Below are 18020 nucleotides of genomic sequence, written 5' to 3' on the forward strand. Positions count from 1 at the left end.
GTCAAATAAATTAAAAAAAATAGTTGCATGTATTTATGCAAACTATTTGTAAACAGTTTAAGCTTCAGTGTCCTTTTCTCTACATTGACATAATAGCTTCATAAAATTGTTTAAGAAAAAGATACCATAAGGCACACCAAGTCTTTAACATACTTCTTAAACATAACAGCTCTCAATAACGTTAGTTATTATTATCATTGTCACCAAGATCCTAAAACTGAGATATTAACAAAGTTTGATAGCATGTTTGCTTTTAAGCCATTTTATAATCTGACTGTAATTCAGTTTAGGAAGTTGCAATATATTTATAGTAAAAATTGGCAGAGTATAAGATTAAATGGATTCAGGTATAGTGCCTTAAAGCCTATGTTAAAACATCTTTACCAGGACCAGCCTTGTGGAGTAGCAGGTAAATATGTCTCCTGCGATGCCGGCATCCCCTGTGGACACTGGTTCATGTCCCAGCTGCTCCACTTCCAATCCAGCTCCCTGCTAATGGCCTGGGAAAGTAGCATCAGGTGGCGCAGGTGCTTGGGCCCCTGCCATCCACATGGGAGACCCAGAAGACGTCCCTAGCTCTTGACTTCAGCCTGGTCCAGCCCTGGCCATCGTGGCCATCTGAGGAAGTGGACCAGCACTTGGAACACCCCTCTTTCTCTGTAGCTCTGACTTTCAAATAAATAAATAATTTTTAAAAAATCTTAAGAAAAAGAATAGCTGGCTGTGTCAAACAGACAAAATATTTATTAATAAAACTGGCTGTCAAAGGTTGACTTATGAGCCCCCAATATTCATGTGGCTAAGACCTAATGCGCAGTAACCCCAGTGGCCTTGTTTGGAAATGGAGTTGTTGTATTTGTAATTATTGGGTTGAAATGAGGTCATATTGGAGTAGGCTGGGCTCCTACAGCAATGACTAGTGTCTTCACAAAAAGGGGAAATTGGGACCCTGGCAAGCGCACAGAGAAAATGCATTGTGAAATGAAGGAAGAGAGGTAGGAGACACTTGTCCAAGTCAAGGAATGCCAAAGATGACCAGCAAAATCACCGGGAGCCAGGTGACAAGCAGAACAGATTTTCCCTCACTGCTTCAACAGGAAACAGCCCTGCTAACACCTTGATCTTGGTGTTCTGCCAACAAGAACTGTGAGACATAAAAATCTGTTGTGTAAGCCCCCCCCCCCCAATTTGTAGCACTGATCTGGTAGCCCTAATAAAGGAACATGGTGCCAAACGAATGACTCGGTAGTAAACAATGCAGGCAAATGGTTTTACATATTTAGCATGATTTAAAACCACACAGAGGGCATCTTACCCCCTAGATGGGTAGGCACTTGAGACACCTGCATCCCACATCAGAATGGCTGGTTGTGGTCCCAGCCCTGCTCTCAAAGCCAATTTCCTGCCAGTGCAGATCTAGAGAAGCACTGGAGGATGGTGTATGTGGTTGGGTGCCTGCCACCATATGGGAGCCCTGGGCAGAGTTCCTGGCTCCAAGTTTCACTAGCCCCTGGCCATTGTGGACATTTTAGAAGTGAACCAGGAGATGGAGGAAATCTCCCTCTCTCCCTCTCTCTGTCCTTCCTCCCTCCTGCCTCTCAAATAAACTAAAATAAATAAGATTAAAACTCAAACATAGATAGCTGGGTCCCACCCTGTGGTTTCTGGAGCGTGGCTGGAGTATCCGGATTGCTCATAAACTCCTGGGTCATGTTCAGGCTGCTATTGCTGGGGACGTTTTGAGAAACCTTGGTCTAGGTTTTCAGGAGCTGTCCCTGGAGGCTGTTGAGTAGGGTCAGCCAGCTGCCAGCAGCAGGAAAACACAGAGACTAAAGCCCTGGCCCTTCAGCAAATCTCCATGTCTCCCCACCTTCATCCCTTGCCATCCCTAAAGCAGACTGAAGAATCTAGCCTATGCTTAACTACTGAACTGTTTTCTGCCTTATTAATGGATCCATCTTTATCACATATTCCAAAATTAAAAAAAAATTATCTGAAACACTTGGGGTCCCAAGCATTTCACATAAGGGCTACTTACTCTATAGTGATAATAATATTAAATATGTAAGTGGCAAGAGGATGTGATTGAGAGTGCACATGGGAAACAGGAAGTGCTTTTCAGAGAAAAGTAAGTTTTAAGCTGCTGATATAAAGAGAAATAAAATTCAACTGTATATTATCCCAGACCAGAAATTTGCAAGATTGTTAACAGTAACTACCCAGGGAAAGAAAGTAGAAAATTAAGCCTTCTAAAGAGTTCATTACATATATAGATTTCATTACAATCACCCCTGGTAACTTGTGCCTCAAATTTGCATTTTATAGTAAGTTAAACTGATCAGGAATAGGGCACATAGACAGAGACAGGTTTTTTTAGGCAGGCAGCTACCATACTTTTACTATTCACCTGAATATGTACAGACTGGACCTATCCAACAGATGGATTAAAATATCTATGGGATTCTTTACATGCAGATTTCTCCAATCGCAGCAGTTTAATCCTGTTTGAATACCATCCATCAAATTTGCAATTTCCCCAAATATTGAGCTTAGTGGTCTCTCCTGGATTACATAAGAAAATACTCATATATGGTGCACACCTAGCATTAGCCACATGTAAAACAGCTAGGAAAAGACAATTGCAGGGGCTGACGCTGTGATTCAGCAGGTTAAAGACCCAGCCTGCGGGGCCAGCATCCCAGCTGCTCCAGTCCCTTGCTGCTCCACTTCCAATCTAGTTCCCTGCTATGGCCTGGGAAAGCAGCAGAGGGTGGCCCAAGTCCTTGGGCCCCTGCACCCACATGGGAGACCCAGAAGAAGCTCCTGGCTCTTGGCTTCAGATCAACTCAGCTCCGGCCCTTGTGGCCATTTAGGGGATGAACCAGGGGATGGAAGACCTCTCTCTCCCTCTGTCTCTACCTCTCTCTGTGACTCTGCCTTTCAAAGTAATAAAAATAAATCTTTAAAAACAAAAGACAATTGTGAAGACAGTTATTCAACAGGGAAAGCTCCTATATTAAGAAACAAGAACAGGGCCCTTATTGTGGTGTGGTAAGTTAAGCCACCACCTGCAATGCTGGCGTCCCTTTTGGGTACCAGTCCAAGTCCTGGCTGCTCTGCCTCCAATATATCTCCCTGCTAATGTACTTGGGGAAGCAGCAGAAGATGGTCCAAATCTTTGGGTCCCAGTACCCATGTGGGAGACCCAGATGGAGTTCCAGGCTCCTGGCTTCAACCTGACCCAGCCCTGGTCGTTGCCATCGTTTGGGGAGTGAACCAGCAGATGAAATATCTTTGCCTGTATGTCCCTCTCTCTGCAGCTCTGTTTTTAAAATAAATAAATAAATCTATAAAAAAGAAAGAAAGAAGCAGGATGGGCATTTGGTCTGTTAAGTAAGTTGCCTCTTGGAACACCTGCATCCCATATCAGAATGCCTGGTTCCAATCCAGCTCCTCCACTTCCGATCCAGCTTCCTGCTGATGCACATCCTGGAAGGCAGAAGATGAGGCTGAAGTACTTGGGTCCCTGCCACCCTCCTTAGGAAACCTGGATTGAGTTCTGAATTCCGGGCTTTAGCCTGATCTGGCCCAGGTGGTTGTGGGCATTTAGGAAATGAGTCAACAAATGGAAGATTCCCTCTCTCTCTCTTTCTCTCTCTCTGCCTTTTAAATGAAATGAAAATAAACAAATACAGTTGAAACAAATGAAGCAATGTAGCACAAACAAAAGGAGTTGAAGGGTAGAGAAGAGTGAAAGGCAGGTAGTTCATGGGCGATCTCAATGATTTTCCAGCTTTGCCTAGAGCGCCCTCTGCAGGGAAGTGGTTGAGGAATCCAAATTTGCTGCTTTTACCTTTTCTCAAACAGTTTCCTTTTATAAATTATTTTAATTTGTAATTAGTTTTTAACAAATTCAATGTGCTTTGTAGATAACAATTTTAAGAACATAATGATAGTTGCTTCATCACTCCCTCCTTCCCCTTCTCTCCCTCCCATCCTGCTTCCTTTTTGAGTTTTTTAGTTTGAGAGATAACATATTTTAAATCTACATTATAGTAAAAAGGCTTAATATTTCACCAGATAAGAAGCTTAACCAGTAAAAACCAAAGAGACCCTAAGTTTAGTGGGAATATAGACAATATTTAAAAGCAATAATTGATCAAAAAATGAGTAAATGTTAAAGTAATTACAGATCATTAAAACTATAGTAGCATAGCGCCGGCACTGTGGCTCACTTGGTTAATCCTCTGCCTGTGGCGCCGGCATCCCATATGGGTGCCAGGTTCTAGTCCCGGTTGCTCCTCTTCCAGTCCAGTTCTCTGCTGTGGCCCAGGAAGGCAGTGGAGGATGGCCCAGGTGCTTGGGTGCCTGCACCCGCATGGGAGACCAAGAGGAAGCACCTGGCTCCTGGATTCGGATCAGCCATTTGTGGAGTGAACCAATGGAAGGAAGACCTTTCTCTCTGTCTCTCTCTTACTGTCTATATCTCTACCTGTCCCAAAAAAAAAAAAAAAAAAAAAACAAAAAAAAAAAACAAAAAAAAAAACTATAGTATAAATTCTTATTGGTTCCACAAATGCATAAAACAAAGTTTTACAAAACTAAACATGCAACAAAACTGATACACACAGACATTTCTTTTTTCTTTCTTTTTTTTTTTTTGGTTTGTTATTTAGATTTTAGGGAGAATATGTGGTATTTGTCTTTCTGGGTCTGGCTTATTTCACACAGTTACGTCCATTTTGCTGCAAAATGTAGAATTGCATTCATTTTTATAGCTGAATAATATTCTATTATGTATATATAATACATTTGCTTTATCTGTTCATCTGATGATGGATGCCATGATTCGTTTCAAATTTTGGCTACTAACAGTGCTGCTATGAACTCATTCATGCAGGTATCTCTCTGACACATTGTGTTCCTGTCTTTTGGGTACATACCCAGTCGTAGTTTGCTGGATCATATGGCAAGTCTGTTTCTAGCTTTCTCTAAGAAATCTCCACACAGTTTTCCACAGTGGTTGCCATAATTTACATTCCCACCAACAGTGTGTAAGTGTTCCCCTTTGTCCACTTCCTCCCCAGCATGTTATTCTCTGTGTTTGGGGTTTTATCCATTCTGATAGGGGTGAGGTGATACCTCATTGTGGTTTTGATTTGCATTTCCCTGATGGCTAGTGTTGTTGAGTATTTTTCATATGCTTGTTGGCCATTTGTATTTCTTCTTTTGAGATAAGTCTTTTGAAGTCCTTTGCCCAATTTTCAAATGGGTTGGTTGGTTTTTTGTTGAGATTTTTGTTGCTGATATATTTGATATTAATCCTTTTTCAGATAGGTGCTTTACAAATATTTTTACCATTCTATTGGATGTCTATTGATCATTTCCTTTGCTGTGCAAAAGCTTCTGAGTTTGATACAGTCCCATTTGTTTTGTTTTTGTTGTCTGAGCTTTGGGGGTCTTTTCCAAGAAGTTGTACCCTACACTAGTGTCTTGGAGTGTTTCATCTGTGTTCTTGCAACTTCATAATCTCAGGTCTTAAATTCAGGTCTTTGATTCATTTTTAGTTGATTTTCATATATGGTGAGAGGTATGAATCTAATTTCATTCTTCTACATGTATACCATCCAGTTTTGCCAATATGATTTGTTAAAGACTTTCTTTACTCCACTGTGTAGTCTAAGCACCTCTGTCAAAAATCAATTGGCTGTATGTATGTGAATTAATTTCTGGGCTCTCTATTCTGTTCCTTTGATCTATGTATCAGTTTTTATGCCATGCTGTTTTAATTACTATAGCTTTGTAGAATGCTTTGAAGTCAGGAATTGTGACACCTCCAGCTTGACTTCTTTTGTTCAGGATCACTTTGACTATTCTTGGTCTTGTGATTCCATATGAATTTTAGGATTGCTCTCTCTAATTCTGTAAAGAATGTCATGGTTTTTGATAGAGATTGCATTGAATCTGTAGATTACTTTAGGTAGTATAGACATGTGAATGATACTGAGTCTTCCAATCCATGAGCAAGAAATTTATTTCCCTTTTTTGTGTCCTGATGATTTCTTTCATCAATGTTTGATAATTTGCATTGTAGAGATCTTTCACTTCTTTGGATAAATTTATTCTTAAATATTTGATTATTTTTTGTGGCTACTGTGATTAGGATTTCTTTCTTGATTTCTCTGTGAGTTCATCATTAGCATACAAAAAAAGCTAGTGCTTTTTGTATGTTTAGTTTGTAACCTACAACCTTACTGTACTGGTTTATCTATTCCGACAGCTTTTTGGTGGAGTGTTTAGATTTTTCCAAGTACAACATCATGGCATCTGCAAACATGGATAATTTGACTTCTTCTTCTCCAATTCTGATGCCTTTTCTTTCTTTCTCCTTCCTAATTGCTCTTGCTGAAACTTCCAGTACTCTATAGAATAGAAGTGGCAAAAATGGACATCCTTGAAGTGCTGTCAGCTTTTCCCCATTCAGTATGACACTGGCTGTTGATATGGCACATATGCCTTTATAATTTTGAGAAATATTCCTTCAATACCTAATTTGTGGAGGGTTTTTATCATAAAAGGGTGTTGAATCTTACCCAACACTTTCTCTGCATCTACTGAGCTGACCCTATGGTTTTTGTTCTTCATTCTACTGATGTGATTTATGATGCTTAATTATATGCAAATATTGAAACACCTTTGTATTTCTGAGATAAATCCCACTTCATCGTGATGTGTGATGTTTTGGATGTATGGTTTTTTTTAAAGATTTTATTTATTTATTTGACAGGCAGAGTTACAGACAGTGAGAGGGAGAGACAGAGAGAAAGGTCTTCCCTCCGTTGGTTCACTCCTCAGATGGCCACAATGGCCGGAGCTGCACTGATCTGAAGCCAACAGCCAGGTATTTCTTCCAGGTCTCTCATGTGGGTGCAGGGACCCAAGCACTTGGGCCATCTTCCACTGCCTTCCCAGGCCATAGCAGAGAGCTGGATTGGAAGAGGGACAGCCAGGACTAGAACTGGTGCCCATACAGGATGCAGGCGCCACAGGCAGAGGATTAACCTAGTGCACCACGGAGCCAGTCTGGATGTGGTTTTAGATTCTGTTTGCTAGTATTTTGTTGAGAATCATTGCATCTATGTTCATTAAGGACGTAGGTCTGTAGTTTCCTTTTCCTGTCATATCTTTGTTTGGTTTTGGTAGCAAAGTAATACTGGCATCATAAAAAGACTTTGGCAGAGGTCCATCTTAGTCAATATTTTGGAATAGTATGAAGAATACTGGAGTTACTTCCTCTATGAATGTTTTATGGAATTCAGTAGTAAAGCCCTCAGGTCCCAGACTTTTCCTTGATGGAAGACGATTACTGCTTCAATCTCATTGCTTGTATGGATGTCTAGTGGCTTCTTGGTTCTGGGAAGGACAAGAGAGAGCCTCGGAAGGTACAAACTCTGAAACTGGGCTGAGTAAATGAACAGTCTCAGGGCAAATTTGTGCATCTCCATTTCTTCCCCAGCTGCAAACAAGAGTTCTGTTGAACCCAACTATAAAACACTCTGCAGCAGAACTCAGATGGGTTTGATTCTTGGTGCTGTCATTCACTCTAAGCTATGAGCAACTTAACTTCTCAAAATATCCATATCCTTATCACCACAAGGGTGTTCATTCACTCAACAAATGCTATTTTGAGGGCTCACTTCATGCTGAGTAATGTTCAAAGCCCTGGGAAGATAGCTGTGAACAAAGGAGACAAAATCTTCAGCCTCCGAAATTTATATTCCAGTTCCAGACCCAGAGGCAAAGTGGCTTACAAGGTAGCCCAGATCTGCTGCAGAACCTTCTTTCCTTCTGGACTCCACTTACAAACAGCAGATTTGGGGGGGGGGGGACTGTGTAGTAAGTAGCACAGCGCCCTCAAAGAGGTATGTGTTGCCTTCAAAATCCAAAATGTTGGATAGCTATTCCTGTTGTGGAAATGACCTGATGCAATAACCTATCCTTTACAGCTTAGGATATTTTCCATGTCTCAGACCACTGGACACAGAAGTTTCTATTAGGCAGAAGGCCACTAAATTTTTGTGAGACCTATTTCTCACCCTGATGTGAGCAGGCAGATAGGATTAAATGAATGAGATCTGTGAGCTGCCGACCATGCCCCAACCCCACCCTCATGATCTCATGCCCCCATGTGATCCCACTTGTATACGCCCACCTGTTAATCAGACTACTAACCTCTCCCCTTCTGGAAGCAGAATAAAAGGTGGGGAGCATCCAGGGTCTACCCGTTTGCCCTCCACACACCATGCTGCTTTGTGGTCATTCCCACCTGCAGGGTTTTCTCTGTGTGGCTCTGGCCTGTGAACTCTTGCACGTGGGCCCTGATCTGCTTTCTGCCTGGTATGGAACTCCCGGTTCCTTTTTCTGATCACCCTCTCCCTTAGATAAAGCCCTTGTATACCTCTGTATTTCTCTCACTCTCTAAATAAGTGTTAAACCTTATCATGTCACCTGCTTCATTTCAGCTGGTATTTAGAATTCTTGTCTAAATAGATGGCAAGGGCCCTCGAAATATTAATTTAGAATAATTAATAATTTTAAAATATGCAAAATGATATCACCTCTAGCAGGCAAATGCCTTTTAGTAATGTGGCCTTAGTAATTGGTACTTCATGTTTACCAGGGCCAATCAGCATATCATTACCAATATAGTGGATCAGTGTATTTCCCGTGGTAGAGATCTAGGTTGCATTGTGATGTTGGGAGTGAGTATGTAATGAGAGACGTAAAGCTGCTTCATGCAATTCTGCATCTGCATCACCATTGTTGTTCTGCTCACAACGGACCCTGGACATCAGGATGCTGGCCAGAGGCAGGCAGGCAGGCGGAGGAAAGCTGCTCACGGAAGGAACTCCTTTTCTACAAACATCTTGGATTTCCCTCTCTGTTTACCATCAAATTGTTGCTCCCAAAGATTTGAATGAACATTTTTTGCGACACTCCAATAAATATTTCGCAAATTAAAGCATGACTTAATTGCATCTCAGCAATGCTCCCTTGTGACCAAGGCATTAAGCTTCATGAATAATTCATAGGCTTCCTCTGGTGCGTTCTGCAGTGATGAAGGATGAAGAACAAGGCAGTGCTTGCTTTGGGATCCCCATCAAAAGGCGGGGCGGGGGCAGGGCAAACAGGTATTGCAAGGGGTGGCCCTTACTAGTAGATCAAGCTTAAACCCTGATCCTCTACCTCATCCCCCATCTGCCTTGGCACAGGGAGCCTCTTTGGAAGCCTCCGCCTTCTTTGGCACTGGAGTAGCTGCTGCTTCTTGAGTGTGCAGCACAGGGTGAAAAATAGACCTCCCCTCTTGGGCACCAGAGACATTTTTCAAAGACTCTCATGCAAAGGGTTGACAGCTTGGGATCCACAGCCTGCTGAAATTCTCTTTCCCATGAAGGTCTGCTGAAGTTCAAGAAATTCAATCCACTGTGTCTTCTTCCCCCTCCCCAAAAGAAAGCCCTTGGAACCTGTCCGTAGGGCCCAGTATGTAAGCCAGATAAAGAAGGCATGGGTTGCCTCTTCATATCAGACCCTGCCTGTACCTTCATATTCAAATCATCATAGTCCTTATTTTTACAAGGTTAACTATGTGTCTGCATTTCATCGAATATCCATGAGATAGATACTATGATCACCACTGAACAGATGAAGAGTTGGGAGTGGTGAGCCAACTTGCCTATGGCCACCTACGTAGAAAGTCATGAGGCTGGAACTGGAACTCGGGTCATCTGATTCTAGAACCAGAACTCTCCAATATACTTATTCTTCCTACTCCACCCCTTTCTTTGATAGGTGTCTTCTCTTTTCAATTAATTCTTTTTAAATATTGACCCCAGCTTGGTCTTTGACCTATGCAAAAGACAAGCCCTGTGTCATTGTTCTTTCCATGATCACAATGAATGCGTGGGGATTCCCTAGGCTTTGTTCTCTTATTCATTTAGGATAACCTGGTTTTTGAATCTTAGAATTATTTGAGATATGATCGCTGCTATGGTTTAAATATGTTTTGAATGTGTCCCTCAAAGGTTCATGGGTTAGAAGCTGGATCTCCAATGTATGAAGAGGTGGGGTGGAACCTTCAGAGGTAGGGCCTAGCAGAAGGTGATGAGGTCATGGGGATGAGACACCTGGAAGGGATTCATGTAGTTTTCACAGATCTGAGTTCTCACAAGCAAGTAGTTATAAATCAAGGCCACCCTACACGCTTGGCTTTGCCCCATGTGGCCCATAACACTTTTCTGCCACATTGGGATACAACCAAGTGGAACCGCACCACATGCTGGCGCTATGCTATTTGGACTTTCCAGTCACTAGAATCCTGAGCCAAATAAACTTCTTTTCTTTGTATAATACCCAGTTTTAAGCATTCTGTTTCCTAACCAAGACAATGGCACAAAAACTACTATGGTCTCAATTGGCAAGAAACCCAGCAAGACTATCCGCCCAAAGTAGTGGATTCAGATGATACCCCAGAAGCCACTAACTTGAAGTCAGAGTACCTGGCTTCTAACACTGCCTCTGCTCCCTGTTCTCTGGATGACCCCAGAAAGTCATTTGACTCTCAGAGCTTAGTTTGATCAAATAAATGGAGAAAGCTATAATGCCTACTGTGAAGATCAGATAGGGTAAGGTATGTGACGGTGGTGTCCTTTGCTGCCTGTATAACTCCCCATTCTGCCGCTCTCATCCACACTGTGGAACAGGGGAGGGAGGCGACTGTCAGAAGGGGGAGGGGAAATCAGAAAGCTCAAACTGCTGCCAAGAAAAGCCGCAGAACAGCCCTTAGGGAAAGGTAATATTTTTCCCTTCCCCTGGGAATCTCCTGAAAGCCAACCGATATTTCCAGGACTCGCGCTGCCTCCCAGCTGGTCCTTCTCTCTCAGCTCTCTCGAAGGCTCCCACTTAGGGGGGAAGTCATATTTTGGCCACCCCAGTTTCAGAAGTCAGCTCTAAATCATAACCTATCTGCTTCATTTCTTTGCCACAAGCGGCCTACAAAAGAGCAGCAGCAAATGCCCCCTGTCAGTTCAGCAGTGACATGAAAGGCAAGAGAATGCGCTCTAGGCTGCGCAGGTAGAAAGTTCTGGCGTGCTCCTCCCCTCCTCCTCCAGACCACAACCAGAAATGAAGACACACATGAAATCCTGCCTTCCTAGTTTGTTGTAAGTAGATTGAAAAAAAGAATAAGAAAAAAGAAAGACACTTGCAACTTCTGGAAATGATTATAGTCAAAGAGGATGGATGGCTTTCTGCTCAGGTTGCCTCTGGGGGACAACTTTGACCTTTGCGTCTTCATGGGGCTCCTTACTCCCTGCAGGAGAGTCATTGCATTGTCCTGGAAATCAATGCAATGCTGAGCAGCCAGCGGTCCGTCCCCCTCCATTCGCGGGCTGTAGCGACTTGTGTGGCAGCCCAGCTGCGCCTGTCCCCCCACGCCTGGCTCTGCGTAGGCATACTTCATGCTTCTCCCTATTGCAAAGCCTCCCCCATGTCGAGATGAGCTTCCTGGTCTCTCTCAAATACGCAGAAACATCAAGAGTTTATTAGCACCCTCCACACTGACAGGGAGACTAGAGATTTCTTTTTTTTTTTTTATGGGGGGAGTGGGAACAGGGAGGGGCATGGATATCTTTTTAGACAAGGGGAAGGCAGAGAAGGCAACAGGCAAGTGTATGACAATCAACACAGACTGCAATGAACAGGGATGTGCAAAAGAAAGCCCTAGGCCACGGTTTGGAATAGATTACTGAGGCTTAAACAGAAACATCCCCAAACTTCCACACAGCCTGCAGGAAAATGGTGCATTTCCAGGTTCCTGACTCCCTGAGAAGGGAGAAGTAGAGCGGGGGGGGGGGGGGGGGGGGGGTTTGAGAACAGAGGAGGGCCAAGCTGTCTCTGATAAAGATGGGGCACAGGACTGGGGCTTTTGGGGGTGCAAGGAAGGAGTCTGTACATTGCTTTTTACACAGTTAGGGACAGGAATACTAGGGCAGGAAGCAGCAACTGTGGGGGCTGGCCTCTGCTAGAACACTGCCTGCTGACCCAGACCCAAAGATTTCATCTTGCAGGCTGGGCCCGACCCTCCTGAGACATGTATTTGTGGTGACTAAAAATGACAGATTAGGGTACCAAAGACTTTTGTAGACTGGTTAATGCAGATGCATAAACATACTATGTAACACATCTTACAGAAACACATTTACATAGAGAGGGAGGAGGAAGAGGGCTGGAGGCATGACCCGGAGGTAGGGTAGGGTGGGAAGTATCACTATGTTCCTGATTCTTTTTTTTTTTAAACTTTTATTTAATGAATATAAATTTCCAAAGTACAGCTTATGGATTACAATGGCTTCCCCCTCATAACGTCCCTCCCACCCACAACCCTCCCCCTTCCCACTCCCTCTCCCCTTCCATTCACATCAAGATTCATTTTCAATTCTCTTTATATACAGAAGATCAGTTTAGCATACATTAAGTAAAGATTTCAACAGTTTGCTCCCACCCAGAAATATAAAGTGAAAAATACTGTTTGAGTACTAGTTAAAGCATTAAATCACAATGTACAGCACATCAAGGACAGAGATCCTACATGAGTGTCGCTCCCCCTCTTCGTGGAGGAGCAACACAGGACCCTGCGCTGTTCTTTTCGTCTGCTCGGCCCTCCCCGGGTTTGCTGCTGGTTCTTCCCGGGTTGGCTACTATCCCTTCCACCTCCGTGGAAGGGCAGTTCCCCCTGGCCACATTCCCCACTTCCGCAGGGGAGCGGCACACCGCCGGCCGGCTCTTCTCGGGGGCTGCACAGGTGTTCCCCTTAGATGTTCCCCATAGATGTTCCTGGTGCATGCCGTCTCTCTCCTCCTTTATAGTCCTCCTCCGCCAATCCCAACTCGGCTGCCCACACGCCGAGTACGCTGCTCTCCAATCAGGAGCAGGTCCTACAGTTTATTGGTTGAACTGGAGGCAGCTGTGCGGAAGCTGTTTACTTCTCTCCCAGCGCCATATTGTGGGAGAGCAGATGCATAGAATAAGTCTTAATTCCAGTAACTTAGTCTAGTCCGAGCTGCTCCCCACAGAGGAGAGCAGATGCATAGAATAAGTCTTAATTCCAGTAACTTAGTCTAGTCCGAGCTGCTCCCCACACATGAGGAGTAAGTGCACAGTGACTCCTGTTGTTTACTTAACTATCCTTATTCTCTTACATCCATGCTACTGGAAGACAATCTAATTCAACTATGAGTGTCTTATCCAGGATAGAATAAATCAAAGTAATTTTATTTCAGGTATTTGAAATACGAGTAAAGAAAGATGAGAGTTTTTTTCGGTTCAGTATTTGTACCCTAGACAGGAAACACCTTATCTAAAAATTAGGAAGCTATTGCTTCTCTATTTAGAGAACGTAAATCTAGAAAAATGTGGGAGAATTCTTAGTTGACACCAGACTTCTGCTCTTGGCAAGTAGCTTGAAAAACAGGAAAAACCCCACTGAAAACAACTATAAAAGCAAATGAGGGCTGGCACCATAGCTCACCAGGTTAATCCTCCACCTGCAATGCCTACATCCCATATGGGTGCCAGTTCTAGTCCTGGTTGCTCCTCTTCAGCTCTCTGTCCAGCTCTCTGCTGTGGCCTGGGAGGGCAGTGGAGGATGGCCCAAGTGCTTGGGCCCTGCACCCACATGGGAGACCAGGAGGAAGCTCCTGGCTCCTGGCTTTGGATCTGTGCAGCTCCGTCCATTGCGGCCATTTGGGGAGTGAACTGAGAGGAAGACCTTTCTCTCTGTCTCTCTCTATTACTCTGTCAAATAAATAAATTTTTAAAAAAGCAAATGAAATACTGCCTATCTATATGTATATATGTATGTATACATTCATTTATCACTCTATCCATCCATCCATTATCTAGTTCCACATCCTGGTTAGGCAAAAGAAAAAGTGCACAAGAAAACATTCACAGGGTTTTATCTGGATGGTATGATTATCCCGAATACAGTAGGCCCCATTAACCACAAGAGGTACATGCCAAGACCTCCAGCACATGCCTGAAACTAGAACTCTTTGTATGCTGTTTTTCCTATACATAGAATCCCTTGAATAAAGTTGAACATATAAATTAGATGCAGTAAGAGATCAGTAACAGTAACTAATAATAAAATAGAACAGAGGCAGATGTTCAGCCTCGTGGTTAGGACGCTGGTTAAGACGCCCATATCCTACATCTGAGTATCTGGGTTGGATACCTGGCTCTCGCTTCTGATTCCAGTTTTCTGTTATTGCTGACCCTAGGAGCTGCCACAGTGATTGACCAAGGAAACAGGCTCCTGCCACTCCCATGGGGACCTAGATTGAGTTCCTGGCTCCCAGCTTCAGCCAGGTCCAGTCTTGGCCACTGTGTGCATTTGAGGAGTGCACCAGATAAGGGGCTAGACACAACCTCCCCCACCCCTCCACCTCCCAGTCCTCCTCCTGAGGCACAGGATCATGCCAGAACTGCTGCCACAGTGTCTTCCAAGTTCCGCTTTTATGTTTTGTTTTTTAATGAAACATTTTGTTTTTCATTTATTTATTTTTATTTGAAAGGCAGAATGATGCAGTAGAGGTGGGAGTGCCCTCTTCCATTTACTGGTTCTCTTTCCAAATGCCTACAACAGCCAGAACTGGGTCAGCCAATGGCAGGAGCTAGAAACGCCATCTGGTTCTCCCATGTGAGTGCCAGGGACCCAAGCACTTAAGCCATCACCTGCTGCCTCTCAGGGTGCACATCAGCAGGAAGCGGGACTGGAAGCAGAGGCAGGACTTCGTCCCAGGAGCTCCCATATGGGAGGTGGGTATCCTAATGGCAGCCTAACCTATTGTACCACCACATTTGTCCACAAGAACTTTTTAACATCAAGACTCTCTGGCATTTTGGCAATATCACATGCTAAAGAAAAAATAAAATCATTTTAAAAATAAAGCTATTTTAATGAATTTGCACTAGTACAGCTTCCTTACTCCATGTACAGCCAGTCAAGCTCCTAAGTACATGAACCTAGCTCATCATGTTAGACCCTTGGAGTGAGGATGCTAACATGTCGAGAGGCACACCCCAAAGACTCCGACTCCAGACCAGCTGATGCAAAAGCAAGAGGATTTATTCAGCATCTGCGCAGATGGGCCTTCTGAACTCGGGAGTCCAGAGAGCGCCCCAGCACAAAGCCACACGTTTATATACCAGCAACGACCAATCAAAAGAACTATAGAGTCCATGCACACAGCAGTCCAATCCGCGAGCTGATCATGTGAAAGGCATGCGTCTTCTATCCAATCAGCTACGGGATCACATGGGAGGCATGCACCTCGTCGCCATTTTGTTGTTTACTTCTTTAGTAGTTCCTTTCCCTGCCAGCGCCATCTTGTTCACCCTGAGGGGGACGACGTCTTGCTCCCTTTGTTCCCCTGGAGGGAGAGCAGCGTCCCGCTTCCCGCACCGTTATTTGAGTATTAGGAGGCATACAAACTGGGTTAGGTCTTAGCACAGCCAGGCACAAGTGTCGCAGCTAGCTAAGCATAGAGTCCCTTATTTTTATAGCTGCACCTAATGTTAGCTTTGGGGGAAAAAGTTTAGGGCTATAATTTTTAAACTTTAATTTTATTTGGGGCAAAGGTAACTTCTTATTTTTAATGGTATTGGCTTAGGTCACTCCATCTTGGTTTGATTTTTAAGGTTCTTCAATCAAAGGTGGCCAATCCTCCTGGAGCCAACTCATGTCAGAGCTGCAGGAACACTGGTTTCTAAGGGCTGCTTTATATGAAAGCACTTTGGTAATACTGCATGACAAGCACCAAGATAGTAACTGGGGATTTAATTCCGCAAATTCAACAGTGATCGATTTGTGATCCATGAATTGGTTCTTCAACTTGGGAAGTTGAGAAACGTAAAAGGTCATTTATTGAGAACTGACTTTGGATTATTTGCTGTGAACTTTGCTGTTTTACACGCACACACCTAACACACATACTCATATATACCTACACATATGTACACACATACACACATGCACATCCATGCACACACACACATATACACACTCTCACTATGGGGTAGGTTAGCCCTTGATCTGTTCATAGATGTGCTGTTCATTCCCAGAAATTTCTGTTATTACATCCCAGGCAGCAGCTGTGGTATTATGAGCTATCACCTGGGTGATGAGTCAACAGAGCAAAGCAGCCAATTCTTGACTTTTGAATTCCATGTAAAAATGTGTGATACTCCCAGAGGAGATAATAAATAGTAGGTGGTGTGGGAATCAAGGAGAAAAGTGAAGATACAAAAAGAAAGAAGTTCCTATACTGTTCAGCCTGTCTGAGAAAACGCTATGTGTCCAGTTCCTTTCCTCAGTTAATGGGATAAATAAAAACTCAAGGTTGGGTTGGGCCTTTGGTGCAACAATTAAGTCATGCATTGGGACACCAGCATCCCATGGCAAAGTGCCTGGTTTGAGTCCTGAACTCACACCTGATTCTAGCTTCTTACTAATGTGCATCCTGGGAGGCAGCAGGTGGTGACGGAAGTACTTGGGTTCCCATCATCCACATGGGAGGCCTGGATTGAATTTTGGGCTCTGGGCTTAGCCTGGGTCTACCCCTGTTGTTGTGAACATATGGGGAGTGAAACAGTAGATGGAAGATTCATTCTCTCTCCCCCTCTCCCTCTCTGCCTTTCAAATGAAATGGAAAAAAAAAAATGCAAGATCTGGCAGATAGGCGATATCTTTGTCTGTCTTTCTCCCTATCCCCCCACCCAGCCTTTCAAATGAATATTTTTTTTGACAGGCAGAGTGGACAGTGAGAGAGAGAGACAGAGAGAAAGGTCTTCCTTTTGCCATTGGTTCACCCTCCAATGGCTGCCGCTGCCAGCGCGCTGCGGCCGGCGCATCGCGCTGATCCGATGGCAGGAGCCAGGTACTTATCCTGGTCTCCCATGGGGTGCAGGGCCCAAGCACTTGGGCCATCCTCCACTGCACTCCCTGGCCACAGCAGAGAGCTGGCCTGGAAGAGGGGTAACCGGGACAGAATCCGGCGCCCCGACCAGGACTAGAACCGGGTGTGCCGGCGCCGCAAGGTGGAGGATTAGCCTAGTGAGCCGCAGCGCCGACCCCTCAAATGAATATATTTTTTAAAAGAGCTGAACTCACTCCCTCTGGCCCCTTTATAATGGTGCTAATTATTTCCTAAAAGCCTTGCCATTTACTACTACTAAACTCAGGACTAAATTTCAACAGGAATTTGGGAGGGAATGCAAATGTTCAAACCATGAGAAGCAACATGATAACTGCTCCCTGATGCTTTCATATCATGTTTGATCTCAAAATGTAAATGCAAAATCCAGAACAAGTAAAAATAGAAATCAGGAAAGTAAAAAGAGCACATTCACTGAGTTTACCTTGAATTTGCTAAGCATAAGTTGCCACCATTAGCTAAATAGGGGGTATTTTTTACCAGTCAAGTTCATGTAGCCAGCTAGACAACCAGAGTTTTCTCTGAATATGTTACCTGATTTATACAAGCTAAGACTCCAACTGAAGGATTCTTCTCTAATCAAAGATTCTTTGGCCACAGCCTGGGCCACCTCATTTTCATAATTCTCTTTATTTTTTAAAAAAATTCATTTATTTATTTGAAAGGCAGATTTACAGAGAGAGAGAAAATCTTTCATTCACTGGTTTGCTACCCAAATGGCTCTAACAACCAGGGCTGAGTCATGCCAAAGCCAGGAGCCAGGAGCTTCATCTGGGTCTCCCACGTGGTGCAGGGTCCAGGCACTTGCACCATCCTCCACTGCCTTCCCAGGCACAGTAGCAGGGAGCTGGATCAGAAGTGAAACAGCACCCCTATGAGATTCGCCACATTGCAAGTGGTGGCCCAAACTGCTATGCCACAACTCCGGCCCCCACAATTCTCTTTCTAATCTTAATCCACTATACT

This window comes from Oryctolagus cuniculus, chromosome 11 (assembly GCF_964237555.1).
Source record: "Oryctolagus cuniculus chromosome 11, mOryCun1.1, whole genome shotgun sequence".
NCBI lineage: Eukaryota > Metazoa > Chordata > Mammalia > Lagomorpha > Leporidae > Oryctolagus > Oryctolagus cuniculus.